The 14387-nt window shown below is 43.8% G+C and overlaps 1 long non-coding RNA gene across 1 annotated transcript in view; it reads left to right on the plus strand.

Annotated features, from left to right (window-relative positions):
• The window catches only part of LOC109324313, a 53306-nt gene extending 39530 nt beyond the window's left edge, over window positions 1-13776 (plus strand). The window contains exons 3-5 of the long non-coding RNA XR_002104901.1: window positions 1702-2225; window positions 3852-4175; window positions 11607-13776. This is a non-coding gene — a long non-coding RNA (uncharacterized LOC109324313). The remainder of the gene's footprint in view (window positions 1-1701; window positions 2226-3851; window positions 4176-11606) is intronic.
• The last annotated feature ends 611 nt before the right edge of the window (window positions 13777-14387 follow it).

A 14387-nucleotide genomic window follows, 5' to 3' on the forward strand; every position in this document is an offset into this window, starting at 1 on the left:
ACCCCTTGTACTCGGCCTTGGTGAGGCCGCAGCTGGAGTACTGCGTCCAGTTTTGGGCTCCACAATTCAAAAAGGATGTGGAGAAGCTTGAGAGTGTCCAGAGAAGAGCCACACGCATGATCAGAGGTCAGGAAAACAGATCTTATGATGACAGGCTGAGAGCCATGGGGCTCTTCAGCCTGGAAAAGCGCAGGCTCAGGGGTGATCTGGTGGCCACCTGTAAGTTTATAAGGGGTGACCACCAGGATCTGGGGGAACGTTTGTTCATCAGAGCGCCCCAAGGGATGACAAGGTCGAATGGTTATAAACTACTGCGAGACCATTTCAAGCTGGACATAAAGAAGAATCTCTCTACTGTCCAAGCCCCCAAGGTCTGGAACAGCCTGCCAACAGAGGTGGTTCAAGCACCTACATTGAACATCTTCAAGAGTAAATTGGATGCTTATCTTGCTAGGATCCTATGACCACAGCTGACTTCCTACCCTTTGGGCAGGGGGCTGGACTCGATCTTCCGAGATCCCTTCCAGCCCTAATGTCTATGAAATCTATGAAACCCTCAGTGGCTGCTGTTAGTCCATGTCCTTACATTATGTGTGTCATCTTATTTCTTCTCCAACCCACTTTCGTAAGCCCTGGTCTGATAAGTCCCCCAGGACTGAAGGAGTGACTCTTGACTGACTCACCCTTCCTGGTTCAAGTTAAATCAGAATCTCTCAGCATCCCAGCACGCTTTTCAGTCCTGGGCTGGGCTGTCTGCTCCAGAGAGCAGAGCTGGCCCCGCTCCTCTGCTCCCTAGCTGGAGCAGTGAGGGCTGGCTGACAAGGGGGGTGGGAGGCAAGCCTGGCTGAGGATGCAGCCCAGTCTACAGGGGGGGAACTGCCCCCGCCCCCCCAGGCAACCCTAGCTGGGGTCTTGGGCCAGGGAGGGGGATTAAACATGCCACTCAAACTTACTGCTGGCTGCAACTGTGGACTATAAATCTCAGAGGCACCTGGAAGCAGGAAGAGGAAGCGATGAGCAACCCTGCAGAGCCCTGCTGCTGTAATTCTGGACTGCATATCCCAGAGACCTCCAGGGCAGTAGGAAGATGAAGTGAACAAACAGTCAAAGAGCCATGCTCTAGCCATGCCCGCCCCCCCCCCGCCTTCTGGCCTGAGCCACTGTAGGCGTGTGGCTGCATTTCCTGAATCAGAGGTAAATGTCTATCCACTTCTGTTTCAATTTAATCTCTGCATCTTAAACTAACCTGCAAAGACTGAATCTATTCAGCCTTGGGCTTTTTAATTATCTGTACCTAGCCACAAAGGATTTGGGTGTGTGAAGTAGAGCCTCCTTTCTGAAGCTCCAGAAGCAGAGAGTTACAAGGTGCATCCCCCCCCCCCCGATTCAGAAGTGCAAAATGGGCCTACATACACTGAGATTTTTTAAACTACATACAGGATTTGGACATTCAATTTCCATTCACATCAATAGGGGAAAATATCAGCTGGAATATTCCTCAGCTTTCTGAAATGGTAGCTTCAGCATAGAGCTCTCTGAAAATCAGAGGTTTTGTTCTGCAGAAAATTCAAATATTTTAAAATTCTTTTTCTAATGAAATCAGAACCAAAAAAAGTAAAGTTTTTCCCTCCAAATTGATATGTCTGACAAAACGAAACTTTGGGATTCTCTGTCTCAATCTCTCTCTCTCTCTCTCCCTAGCCTAATGAATTATTTATGGAACAGTTTAGACAAGAAGAAGACACAGAGACTGGACTCAGAGCAGCTCCCTACCCTCCTGGACAGTCCTGTCTCATACATCTCTGAGGGTGTTGAGGAATGCAGCCAGTAGCACAAGAGGCAGTGACTGAGAGCTCTCCCTCATGAAAGCAAACAAGAACAACAAAAACCTAACATTTCCCTCCTGAAAACTGGTAAAAAGTAGAAAGAATAATCACTTTCTGGACACAAAATAAGAATGTTTTAGTTGAAAGCAGAAACTTCCTGCAAAATAATTATTTAAATTTAAAAAAATCTATTTTAAAAAGTCATGGACTATTTTCACCAGTCTTACATAGAAATGATTCACTAAAAGGTCAGACCCTCTACCTAACCCAAGTACCTAATCACACTTGGCTGGGAGTTGGAGATGTGTGGTTAGTTCTCTAAGGAAGCATTTCAGCTTCTTGTTTGAAACATCTCCATATGCTATCCTGAAGTGAACTAGAGGGGCTATAAAGTGAGAGGTACTAACTATACTCTGTACCCTGCCCCTTTTTGCACTGGACTTTCTGTGCCACGCAATCTTTTCCTAAAAGTGGGATGAAACTGCTGAGCTTTTTGCAAGAACTTTGAGGTTTGCAGATTAACAAACTGACAGGGTGCAGTCAGATGAGACTTACTCTAATGTAATCATATGACACCAGGGCAAAAAGTAGCAGACATATTATGCAAACAGTAGCAACTTTGCCCATCCCAGGGAGAACAGTTCCTGAAAGAATCAGATGTAAAACTCTAGTGATGTAAATTACAGTGATTTAGGTGTCGTCTGTCCATAACCATACTGGAACATTTGCCTAATGTATTTATTACCTGTTTATTTGCCACCTAGTGACACGGCATGATGCTTGTTATGCAGTGTGGGAGTTGTTTTGTGATAGGCAAAGGGCTGTTTTTCTTGATACCAGTATAATTGAGATTGGTGTAGAAACCCAAGGTAATTATACTGAAGAATGCAAATGTCTTCTTGAAATTTCCGACTTAATGTTATGATACCTACCAATGCAAGAATGAAACAATTATTGCCCCATAGGTACTGTGCAAACAACGCAACCTTAATGGCACATGAAGAAGAGAACAAAAACTGATGGCAACATAAAGATTCATTCAACAATGCCAGCATTTTGAAAGACATTAGCCCAGTATTGGTCTAGGGACTCACTGGCCCTAAACCTTCTCAATATCACCCCTTACATCTCAATATCAGTCACTAGGCACATCTACATGTGCATTTTAATGTGCAGTAGTCTATTCTACTGTGTATTAAAGTGTCACATCAAAAACAGTGCTAATACACAGTAGAAATAGGCTACTGCATATTAAGCATCTCTAAAAAGACATTTATGTAGCATCTCATATTAGAGGTACTAAATTTAACGTGAAGTAGCAAAAGCACATTAATGCACATGTAGATGCATGCAGTTATACTCTCACTGGACTTCTACCATCACCATGATATCAGAACATCTTCAAGATGTGTATTAAGCAACATGATAAATATCTGTCACTGGTAGTTATTTCCATTTGATTCTTCTTTCCACCTGATTCTTGTATGTGGATTGGTAATTATGTATATTATTTTTAAATTATTGCATTATAAGTTAACGGTGTGATATTAACATGAGAGAGCAAGTTGAAAAAGGATGGCTTGTACTTGGAGTGAAAGGTTGGGTTGTTTTTAATTATTCCAAGTTCCTATGAGTGTTTCTTCCACAGTCTGAAAGTAGCCTCCAAGGGTTTGCTGGTCATGGATCTCAGGGAGTATAGGGCTGAGTATGTCCCACCCACAGCCAGCCCACCTGAGCCCACTGAAGCACTCCAGAGCCAGGAGTTTGCCAGTGAAGCTGCTCCAGGTTCATCCCCAGCAGCCACTCTTCAACCTGACAGAAACCAAGAGCTTGAGAACAGGTGCAGGGGATGAGTCTAGGGCATTCCCATGGAAGAACTTCTGGCTCTGAAGTTGACTTGGCTGAATAAAGCACGGTCCCCGCCCCATCCTCCATGTGGCATGACAAAACCATTTCCAAGGTCCAATCATGATTCAGGTCAGTGTAATGTTATTATGATTACAATAATAATGAATTCTATTGCAGCAGCCCACAGGACAACCAGTCATGGACCCATGGACCAGTCAGTGAGTAAGCTGCTGAACAAAGAGCTGATCCCTAATCCAAAGTCTTTCCAGTTTAAGATAAAAGGCAACAGACTGATGCAGATGTACATAAAAAGCAAAACGAGGACATCATTCAGCCAGGTGATGAACAGTGGCTTCAGCGCAAAAACAGAATGACATTTTCAGACCAGAGCACTACCAACTCTCCTCTATTTCTTATACAGTAACTGCCATGTACTGAGGAAATTCTCTCCAAATGAGAGAAGACTTGGAACAAGCAAAAGAAGAGGCTGCTTTTCAACTGGTAAGCCCAGTGCATGCTGGGATATGGCTTTGAGGGTTCAGCCGATGCAGGGAGGTTACATGTGCAATTCATGCATTGACTAATTTCTGTGTTATACACTATGTATGCTTCTAATTACATATCAGTAAGTCTCAGCTTCTAAGTTTTTAAGTATTTCCCAGTAATTGTGTGCAAGGCAACCTCTAGACTTCGCTCATTTTCAGCACATGGTTGAGCTGAGTGAGTAGCAAGTTCTAAGAAGCCTGGGATATAGGGGTTGTGCCTTCAGGTTCAGGTACGCAACCACAGAAATGGCCTGAGGAAATCCAACTGATGTTGCCCTGGGGAGAAATGAGGAAGGCTGGGGTGGCCCATGGAAGTTCTGGAGTCTGAAAAGTAGCCTGGGATAGAGAACAGGGCAGGCAGGTGCATTCTCTTGTAGACAAATCCTGATTCCATGGCCAACTTGCTTTGTGGCTTTGAAGCCATTGTGTGTCCTTGTTCTGTCTCAGTTCTCCAATCAGCCAAGGCCACTTATACCTCTGACCACAGTAATGGGGGGCTGTAAGAGACCACACCAACTGAGCCTGCTGCAAGGAAAGGTAACCTACACCTCCCTGTGGCTCAGCACCAGCCCTTTGTGGCTCACAGGCATGAAACCCAGGGGAAGATAAGAGACATCACCACTTCCCTTGCCTTTCAGACAAATGCGTTTGTCTCCACAGCAGACCCATGGACACACTGAACCAGTGAATTCCATGGTTGGCCATCCTGCCTTCCACCCACAATGCCACTTCTATAGTCAGGAGTCTTGTGCCTGGGTTTACATTGGTGGAAAGTGGAGTAAAGCAAAGCTGAATTTATCTCTGTGTTTGTTACATCCGAGTCAGTCCGTAGGGCTGTATCCTGCCCTTCTGTATCCTGTGCTGCACCTCTGCCTTTTTGGAAACAAATTTAGAAAATAAGTCCCATAATAAAACCAAGAGACCAATCCTCAGCTGGTGCAGCTTGGCAGAGCTCCACTGAGGGTGCACGTGGCCAGAAGTCCCAGTGTTATATAGAAGTTAATAGAGCTGTGCCCTTATGCACTGACTGAGAATCTACATTCCTCTCCCCCCCACAACAGGATGTCAGTAGCAACCCCCAGTCACTTCCCTCATGCTCTTTGCTCCTGCACATCCTGCCTACCGTCACATGGTAGGGCAGCATGAGCCACTGGCAATAGCAAGGTATACACCTTGCTCTCTGCATTCCCAGCTGTTGCTCTGAAGAAATGCACCAGAATCTGCTCTACTTTGGGGTGGCAAAGCAGAGGAGTGAGGCAGGTCATGTAGAACCTGGGCTGGAGGCCTGGAGCACATGTCTCTTCAGCTGCATTCCAGCCAGCCTGGCAACCTGCTGCACACACACACAAAAGGAAATGAGAAACTTCACAACAAAGAAACTGGCAGGGAAGCAACAGAGGGACACAGGAACTGGAAACAAGATTAAACAGGCTCAACAACCCCAGCGTGCTGAGCTGTCCTTTCTAAAGACTTCCTTTAACTTTGATGGGGAGCACCAGAGTCCTCTTTTCACTCAAAAGAAAGAGAGGAGAAGCTGTGTAAAAGGGGGTCCAGCATAAGGAAGCTGAGCACAGAGTGCCTGATTCCCCACTTCTTTCTTGGGGGTAAATCAGGAAGTGAGATCAGAACCAGGCCCATAAAACAGAACAGACAGCCTGGCTATAAAATGTGTCACTTCCCAAGCAAGCCTGTTTGAGGGTATTTTTGCCAATATTAAATTCTTTTCTTTTTTTTACAAGGGAGTGAGACTAGGGATGCAGCAAAGTAGATTAGAGTATAAAACAGACAGATAGACATAAAGGACCAAATTTTTAGCAGGTATAAAGTGATTTAAGTGAAGTTAGACTGTTTTATACCACTGAGAGTCTACCCCATTAGGTTAGACTATGTGCCTTCCTTGATAGTCCACAGGACGTATAGCAGACTAGTAGCTACAGAGGTTTTTATGTAATGTGTACACAACTTGAAGAGACAGTTTACACAAATAAGAGAATGTTTGTCTACTGCGTAACAGTGTATTCTTGACTACACTGTACACTTGATAGAAGTGACCTATATGTCCCCATGTGCTGTGAATAGTACTAGCTCTATGGTTGCCTATATATGTGAGGGATCAGACATATAAAGTGTAAGATGTCTGGCTTGCTCTTCGTAAGTTGTTAGTTCTCACATGCTTGCTTGGATCTGGAGCAGGGGACAGGCACACCTCTTCCATAAAACATACTTCTTTGATGGCTCTGGAAAATAAACAGAAACATGTAAGAAAGACCCAGTGGGCATATTTGCTGTGGGCTGGAAGACAAGGAAGTCTGGAAGACTCTTGGCAGCACCAGATGCTGGAACCATTTCCTTAGAGGAGGACTTGCAGCAGGTGTGAGAATATTTGAGATAATTTATCAGGCTAGATTCTTGCCCATTACTCAGTACAATGCAGCTCCCTGTGCTGCAAGCACTCCAGTGTCTCAGTGGGGCTATCAGTGCAGGAAGGTACTCTTCAGCTTGAGAAAGGGCATAACAATCTGGCCCACTGTTAGACTAAGACATTCCCTTGGAATTCTCTAAACTGAGGAAGTGAAATATCAGGTTGACAGCATGACCTCAAAGCCCCAACTCAGGACTTGCGAGCCCCAACTGTTATGACTGTACTAGCCTTAGAGGTTATTCTCATGAGAACTTCAGTCCAGAAGATACCTGAAGGATAATACCTGAGGCCAGGAAGTACCTGCATGCATGCCTTACTGCAGGACATGCCTGCCTAGGAATGCCTTCACCCTGGTTTGCTATAGGAAGCAAGCAGGTCTCTGCTCAGAAATGCCCATGCCTACCTATAGAAGAGCTGCCATCACCCACTAAGAAAGGCCTGGTAGCTGAGTAAAAATCAATCTTGAACCAGCACTCCCTTGTCCTGGAGAGTGGCAATGAGGCAATGGATTGGCCCTTGGGCCAGGCACAGAGCTCTGCTGGACCTAAAAGCAGAAGGCCTATGGGGTGTTTGCCTCAGTGGCTGGCCCTGTACATCAGCAACAGTATTGGTGAGTGGAGCACTATCACAAGGAAACAAGTTCAGTACTACCTCTAGACAGAGACCTGTCACAGCCATGGTCTGCTTGTCACAGCACAAACAGCAAAGCACTTGACCATGCCTCCACCTTGATCAAATCTGAGTTCAGAAGTAGAGCAACCTGCCTGTGGGACAAAGGAGGTAGGACAGATGACATTGATGTATCTTTGCTCAATCTAACCCACTCATTAAAAAGTGCCTCAGTGCGACACTGAAATGTTAGAGTCCAGTGGACTTCAGGACAGTCACATCAAAGTGGGATTCAGTCCCATATAAAGACAAGGCCCATTTTTAGGGCACAGATCTAGACTGGAGTAAGAGCCTTGAGTGCCTGGATCCAGGAGGGTCAGTTTCAGCCCATCTCTAGTTTTAAAGATTTTTGTGGGTCCCACCAAGTCTTGTTGGAGCCCAGCTAAAGTGGCTGGAGAGGCCATGTCAATGACTGATATAGGTTGTGACAGAGCTGTGGTAGTGCTGACACATGCTTTTCAGAGCTGGGTGAAGTGGCAAGGTAGAAGTCTGGGACTCAGGAGACCTCAGCTGGCCATCAGACACAGCCACACTTTCTGCCTGATTGGGGGTTCATGGCTTAATCCACCCTGCCCTCTGTTTTCTCTTCCATAAAATGGGAATGAGATATCCCCACATCCCAGGGTGCATTGCAAGGACACATCCCACTGATGCTTGCAAGATGCCAGGTACTAAAGCTAGAGTTCCTCCACAGATCGATGGTAACTTGGGAGTGCCCAGTTCATAATGACTTCTGACTGATTTAACATCTCATTAACATGCACAAACACTGACCTAAAACCAAGGTCCCTGGCCTGGAAAAATGAGGCTATAATTGGTGCCCTAGCAAGGCTCTCCAGCAGCTTTCCAGTGGCTCATCTCTGTTCTCCTGGGATGTGGGCTTGGAGCCGGCTCTGCTTAGAGAGAACATTAACTACACCTCTTTATTATTGAGAAGAAATTTATTGGAGGCATCCCTCCCTCTCTCCAGCTTCTCCTTACCTTCTCGGAAAAGTAAACATTTAATTTTTTTTGTTGTTAATAGATTTAATGTTCATTTGTCGGTAGCCTAGGGGCAGGAACGCGTGACATTTCAAATAATTGTTGTTTCGGGGGTATCCTCTGGAGGAAAATGCTGCAAAAGTGTGGAGAAGATTTAAGTAAATTACTGTGTCAGCTTCTATTTATTCCCTACATGATCGCCAGAGGCAGGGCTGCAAGATAACCATTAGAAGCCCAGCCATAAAACAGGGAAGCAGAATTTCAAAAAGCCGGAGTGCCATTACTGGAAAGTTAGTGTGTAACATGTTAAATTATCCCCAAAGTGGGGGGAGGAAACGGGGGGAGAAGAGGGAGAAGAGAGGTGTGTATTTGAGAAAGAAAAAAAGGAGAGACACTGTGAATGAAAGAGAGGGAATACTCTGTGGAAGACAAGTGTGAAAGAAGAAACAATAGGGAGCAAAGGCATACGGAAATAAGAAAAGAAGGATGAGTAAGAGAAGAAAAAGAAGAAAATTGTAAAAGATAAATGTAGTAAAAAAGAAAGCAACATGGGGTGGGGGAGCGAGCGAGAATGAGAGAGACAGGCAATGATACACAAAGGTAGAATGACTGAAAATCGTGGATGAATTCCAGGAATAGACACCATTTCCAGCTCTGGATCTCCAACCCTGCCGTCCCCCTACAACCAAGGATCTTCAGGATCTTTTGTTTCCTATATGCTCCCTGTCACCAGGATACAGTCCTAGTAAGCTCCACATGGGCGGTCACCTGCAGAGTTTACTAGAGAAGCACATCTTAAAACTGATATAACTCCATGGACTGTAGCAGAGTCAGAGTTAATCCAGACTGACCCAGTATGTAGCTGAGATCAGGATCTAACCCATTCTCCTGGGTGAGGTGTCACTCAAGGATTCTGATTTCACAGAAATAAGCAGCAGAAGCAGAAGTGTAAAGAATCAAAAACCTGGACGTCCTGGAAACCTCCGTAGCAACAGAATGTGGGGCACGAGAAACACAGAACAAGCATGGTCGCTCTGGCCTTGTTTCCAGACAGAATGGGTTCTCTGCAAAGCGGCCTCCTCCACAGGCTGAAACTGCATGTAGGCTGGTGGTTAGGAGAAGCAAGCATAACCAAGGCTGCCTCCTGAACCAGCTCACAGACAAACTGAGGTAGTGTGGTTGAATAGGAAGGGCACTGGTGTGGGTGTCAAGCCACCTGGGTTCTATTCCCTACTTGACATATGACCTTGGATAAGTCATCTCCCCTTGTCCATTCACAATATAAACTCAAGTCCCACTGACTTGCCAGAGATGTAGGCTCTTAAGTCACTTTTCCATAATGGGGTTAGGCTCCTAAACCAGTCTAGCCATTTTGCAAATGTTTCCTTTGATCTTGTTCATGGCCTACAGTCCCTAAGGAAATACAAATCCTAACGAGATGCGCACAGCAGCAGATAGCAATGAGGTGACACATGAAGGCACAGCTGCCTCCTCCAGAGATTGCCTCCCAGCAGCCTTGCCACTGTGGTTTCCTCCTTTGTATACCCTCTCTCCCCTCACTACAGGCAGAAGAAGGCTCCAGTTGTCACCCATCTTAAAACACAAGACTCAAGGGATGCCCAAGGGAACTGTACAGTGACAGATTCCAAAGGGCTTGAGGGAAATCCTCTTTCACAAGTCTGCAATCAGACTGTGGGACACATTGCCACAGGATGTTGCCAAAGCCAACAGTTTAACACAAGGTAAAAAGACATTGGACAGGTGTATGAATAACAGAGCTAAAGTAGACAGCACTAGCAAAGAGGGGTATAAAACCTCATAGTTTTGAGTTAAACCAACCCCTAGTTATTATGGAACATGGTAAGACCTTCATGGGAGGGAGATAACCCCAAATCCACCTGCAGTGGGCTTCTTGCACCTTCTTCTGAAGAATGTACTGCTGGCAAAGACAGGAGCCTGGATTAGACAGAACTCATTGTTGACCCAGTCCAGTGTTGCTGGGGTCACAACAGATCAGAGTTTACTTTCATCTCATGCCAGTTCCTTCTCATTGTATTCATTCTGTGCCATTTTTTCTTTTTTCCAAACCCCTTCCTGTCCTATACCACCCCCACCTCCCCCATTAGGCTCCTTCCTCCTGTATTCATTACTTGTCCCCTTCTGCAGCTCTACATTGCCCTCTTCTCCATGCATGCTGGCTGTCCCTTCTTTTATTGTAATTTATTTACATCATGAAAAACAATTAAGCTTCTAAAAGTCTTATTTATCCCAGATATCTAATTTTATCTTCTCCAGCATCACTCTCCATTTGCTTCTGCTATTGCCTCATTTGTCCTCAGTCCTTTCTCCAGTGTGAAATCAGCTGCATGTGTGGGTGGGGCTAGCAAAGCAAGGGACAACATCTCTTATTCCAAGCCTCACCAAACCAACAGGTCTGTTCTTGCCTTCTCGCCCAACCGAGAAGTAGCCCATGCAGGCTCACAACAATAAATAATCCAAGAGATCTTTTTTTTAATTCTAACGAATCACTCGGAAGACTCAATGGTTAAATCATTGCTAACTCTCAACCTCCTCAATATTTCTTTGCTAATAGACTTCAGGTTTAATTGAAGGATCTTCTCTGGACTCTGTCTACAGCACCATTTTCTCTTTAACCCCACCGCACACATCTTCGCAAAAGCCAATCCATTAAGGGTCTTCATTAGTTTGAGCACCAGCCAACCAACCAAGCGTCAAAGGTCAAACACAGTCACCTGTCACAACATGGCAGTAAAACTACTAATTGTATGGGAACAAATGAGATAAAAAGATGGTACTATTATCCTATTTGATTTATTTTGTTTCCAAAGAGTCATTTAAGTCTAATTTACTTTGCAAGCTATAGGCTGGCCACGTGTGTATATAGATACCGGGATCAGTGTATACATCTATGTGTCCTTTTCACACACTCACATTCATATACATGCACATATGAAAACAAATACACGTGACTTGAGAGCTAAGCCTAGAGAATTTTCACAGTATCATGCGGGCATGATAAGATTAACTCTCAAATGTCCTTAGAACCTCAGGATAAGGCTTTTCCAAGATGAGGTATTTAAGAGGTATTTATCCTAGTCACACTGCATTGTGTCAACCTCCCAGGTTTCCATCCACCTGTCAGGTAAGTGAAACGTCATTCATTAGCATCCACTGTAACAATAAAAAGCAAGAGAGCAGGCTTGGTGCCCCAGTTTGCATAGTTTGCTCCCCATTTCTTCCAGGCTGGAGATTTTTAAAATGTTTCAGTTTCACTTTTTTTTGTGTGTTCAGGAGGAGGAAATGGCCCATGTGCCCTCTAGTGGAGAAAACACATTTTGCAGCTTTAAAAGCCAAATGTAATGCTGGAAGTGGCCATATTTGTAGGCCAAAGGAGGAGGAAACTTAATTCTTTGACAGCTTTATTTTTCAGCAGTGCATTCAGGTGAGTGTGTCTGTGCACAAATATGTGTTTGTCAAGTGAAAACTGGGATTTCAGAACTTCAAAAGCAAGGGAAGTCTCCAGTGCCCTTCTCCTGTAGCTTCAGACAGACATGGCGGCAGCCTCCAGCAGAAGTTTGGTAAAGGTTTGGGCATGTCGGTTTGGCTGGAAAAGGAATCCCTAGGCATCCCTTCTTTTGGAATATTCAATTAACTGTGCATACCTGGGACATATGGACATCCTCAACACCTACTGACTAAGCACCTTGCAGGATTGGGCCCAAAGATGCCAATGGTTTTAGAAATGATGCATTCCAATCATTTCCCCCATAGGCAACTATGTTGTGTTAGACCACTAAAGGTTCTTTGAATGGACTTGAGATGCTTTGAGGCATTAAAAGGTGTGGTATTCAAAATGGCAAAAGGCAGGAAACAAAGATGCTTGGTTTGATGCTTCAAGTCAGCTCTATTTCACAACTTTGGTGTAGTCAGAGTGAGAGACTGTATGAGCTCCTGCAAGATATAGGTGCTAGCTGACAAGATGACCTCAGAGCAGTGAAATAGTTTCACCTACCAAACTACCAGTTAGATATGAACAGTACTGATTACTTACAAGTCTAACTGCTTGAAAAGTGGATATACTGCTGAAAAATATCATTTCTGCTTTTCTCTGATGTCTCAGACCATCTCTGCTTATTAATTTGTTATGCAGACCATTTCACTTAAGCACCAACAAAACCTTTCTATAAGCTTACTGTTTCCTGTGTAAGACCCACCATATGGAAACAAAAAACCCTCTTTACAAAGTTTCCAAGGTCAGGTTATCTAGATTGGTATTTAACCCCTGCCTGCAAAGCTGGGTGTTGTAGTTACTATAGGCCCAACTGTATAAATGGAGAGAAAAATCATTGTATAAACCCAGGGTAGATAGATTTTCCGCCTGATGCAGGTGAGGTGGTAGCATGTGTATGATAAATATACTTTATCACATGGGGGGAGCGTGGGGGGGTACTTCACCTGTTATAAGTAAGTATAAGGTATAAAAGAGATCAGCAGAGGTTTGGACATAGTATGATGTAAAGTTTCTCTCCCTTAACCAGTAAGGACATTTGTTCAAACCTACCCTTTCTGACAACTGAGTTATAATGGGGAGTTATTCCTTCCAGTATCAAGGCATGGCTGCATTTCACTGGTGGGTTATGTAAACTCACGTCCATCTACAGAGATGACTAAGTTGTGTTTGCCTTGATCAAGAACCTTGTCCCACTGACTTCAGTAAGAAGGTGAGCAAAATCTGTCTCATCCTCTCACTCATGGCAAACTACTATGATACCCATGAAAGGTGCCAACACTACCCACATCCATTCCAAGTAGGTTCATAATCTGAATTATATAAAGCCATTCCCTCTCTTATATCACATACCTAAGGGTGATGTTTTGTCTCATCTCTCCTAGACTGCAAGCTCCTGTGTAAAATAGCAGCAAACATTTAACCCACCCAATATTATTTGCATAGCCTAAGGGAGTGGGTGGGTTATGGTGCCTCAGATCATGATGGACACATTCACCTCTTCCTCCTCTCTCTATTCCACTTCATTTTTCCTTTTATTCCTTTCTTTCTCAGTTTGCCACCTATAACTTCTCCCTATGCCTTTCCACTATCACTTCCCTCCTCCCTCCCTGTAGCTTTCTTCATCAGCTTTACTACACTGTTTAAGCCAGAAACTCATTAATATATTACAGAGGATTTATCATCAATCCAAACACTCTCATTAGTCAAGTAACTAAGGACTCAGGAGAACAAAGATGTTCACTTTCACCCTGGCTCCAAAAAAAGCATTTTTAGTGTGGTTAAGAGAAAGATACACCACTAAGCTCCTGAGATATCACTCATTCTAGATATCAACACTGAACTTTAGAGCAGATAGGAAAAAGGGTATAGAGGAATATTTATGACATTGTGTTCATTATTGTTTTGTTTTGTCATCAGTGTTTGTTCGTTGCTATATTTGATCAAAATGGAAAAGAAAAAAAAGTGAAAATATTATTTAAACATTTCCCCTTTTAAAAAATCAACATTAGGAAATTTCAACTCCCTTTTTCACTGAAATTTCAAAATTTTGATAAAAAAGATTTCTCCAACTACACAACAGATAATCCAACAATATGAAAGGAAAAAAAGCACTTTTCATATCTAAGGTTAATTTTTCTGGCATCAGTTGATAGCATCTTTCCTCATCACAGACACACGTGCACATATACACACACCACACTAATAGAAAATAATTAAGGTTGTGAAGTCAACAACTCAAAAGTCAAGAACCTCCAAAATTAAGGTTTGCTGTGCAACTTCAGTCTTCCCCCCTGCTGCATCTGCATTATGATACAGTCTTTAATTACATGATCGCATACTATTTTTTCCACAGAATCCCAGCCTAATTTAGTGCACAAGCTGGATAGGGCTCACATAATGAGAAGCTTATTCACTATTTTGTTTTCTCCACATTGTTCAATCAGTGTCTGCCAGCCTTCTTTATACCACACCATTCAAATCCTGCCCTGAAATACAAAGTTATTAATTTCCTTATCAAAGGTGTTGATGATTACAGTATTTGAATGCTTTCAGTTCATTTTCAA

This window comes from Crocodylus porosus, unplaced genomic scaffold (assembly GCF_001723895.1).
Source record: "Crocodylus porosus isolate Cpor-Errol unplaced genomic scaffold, CroPor_comp1, whole genome shotgun sequence".
Taxonomy (NCBI): Eukaryota; Metazoa; Chordata; order Crocodylia; family Crocodylidae; genus Crocodylus; species Crocodylus porosus.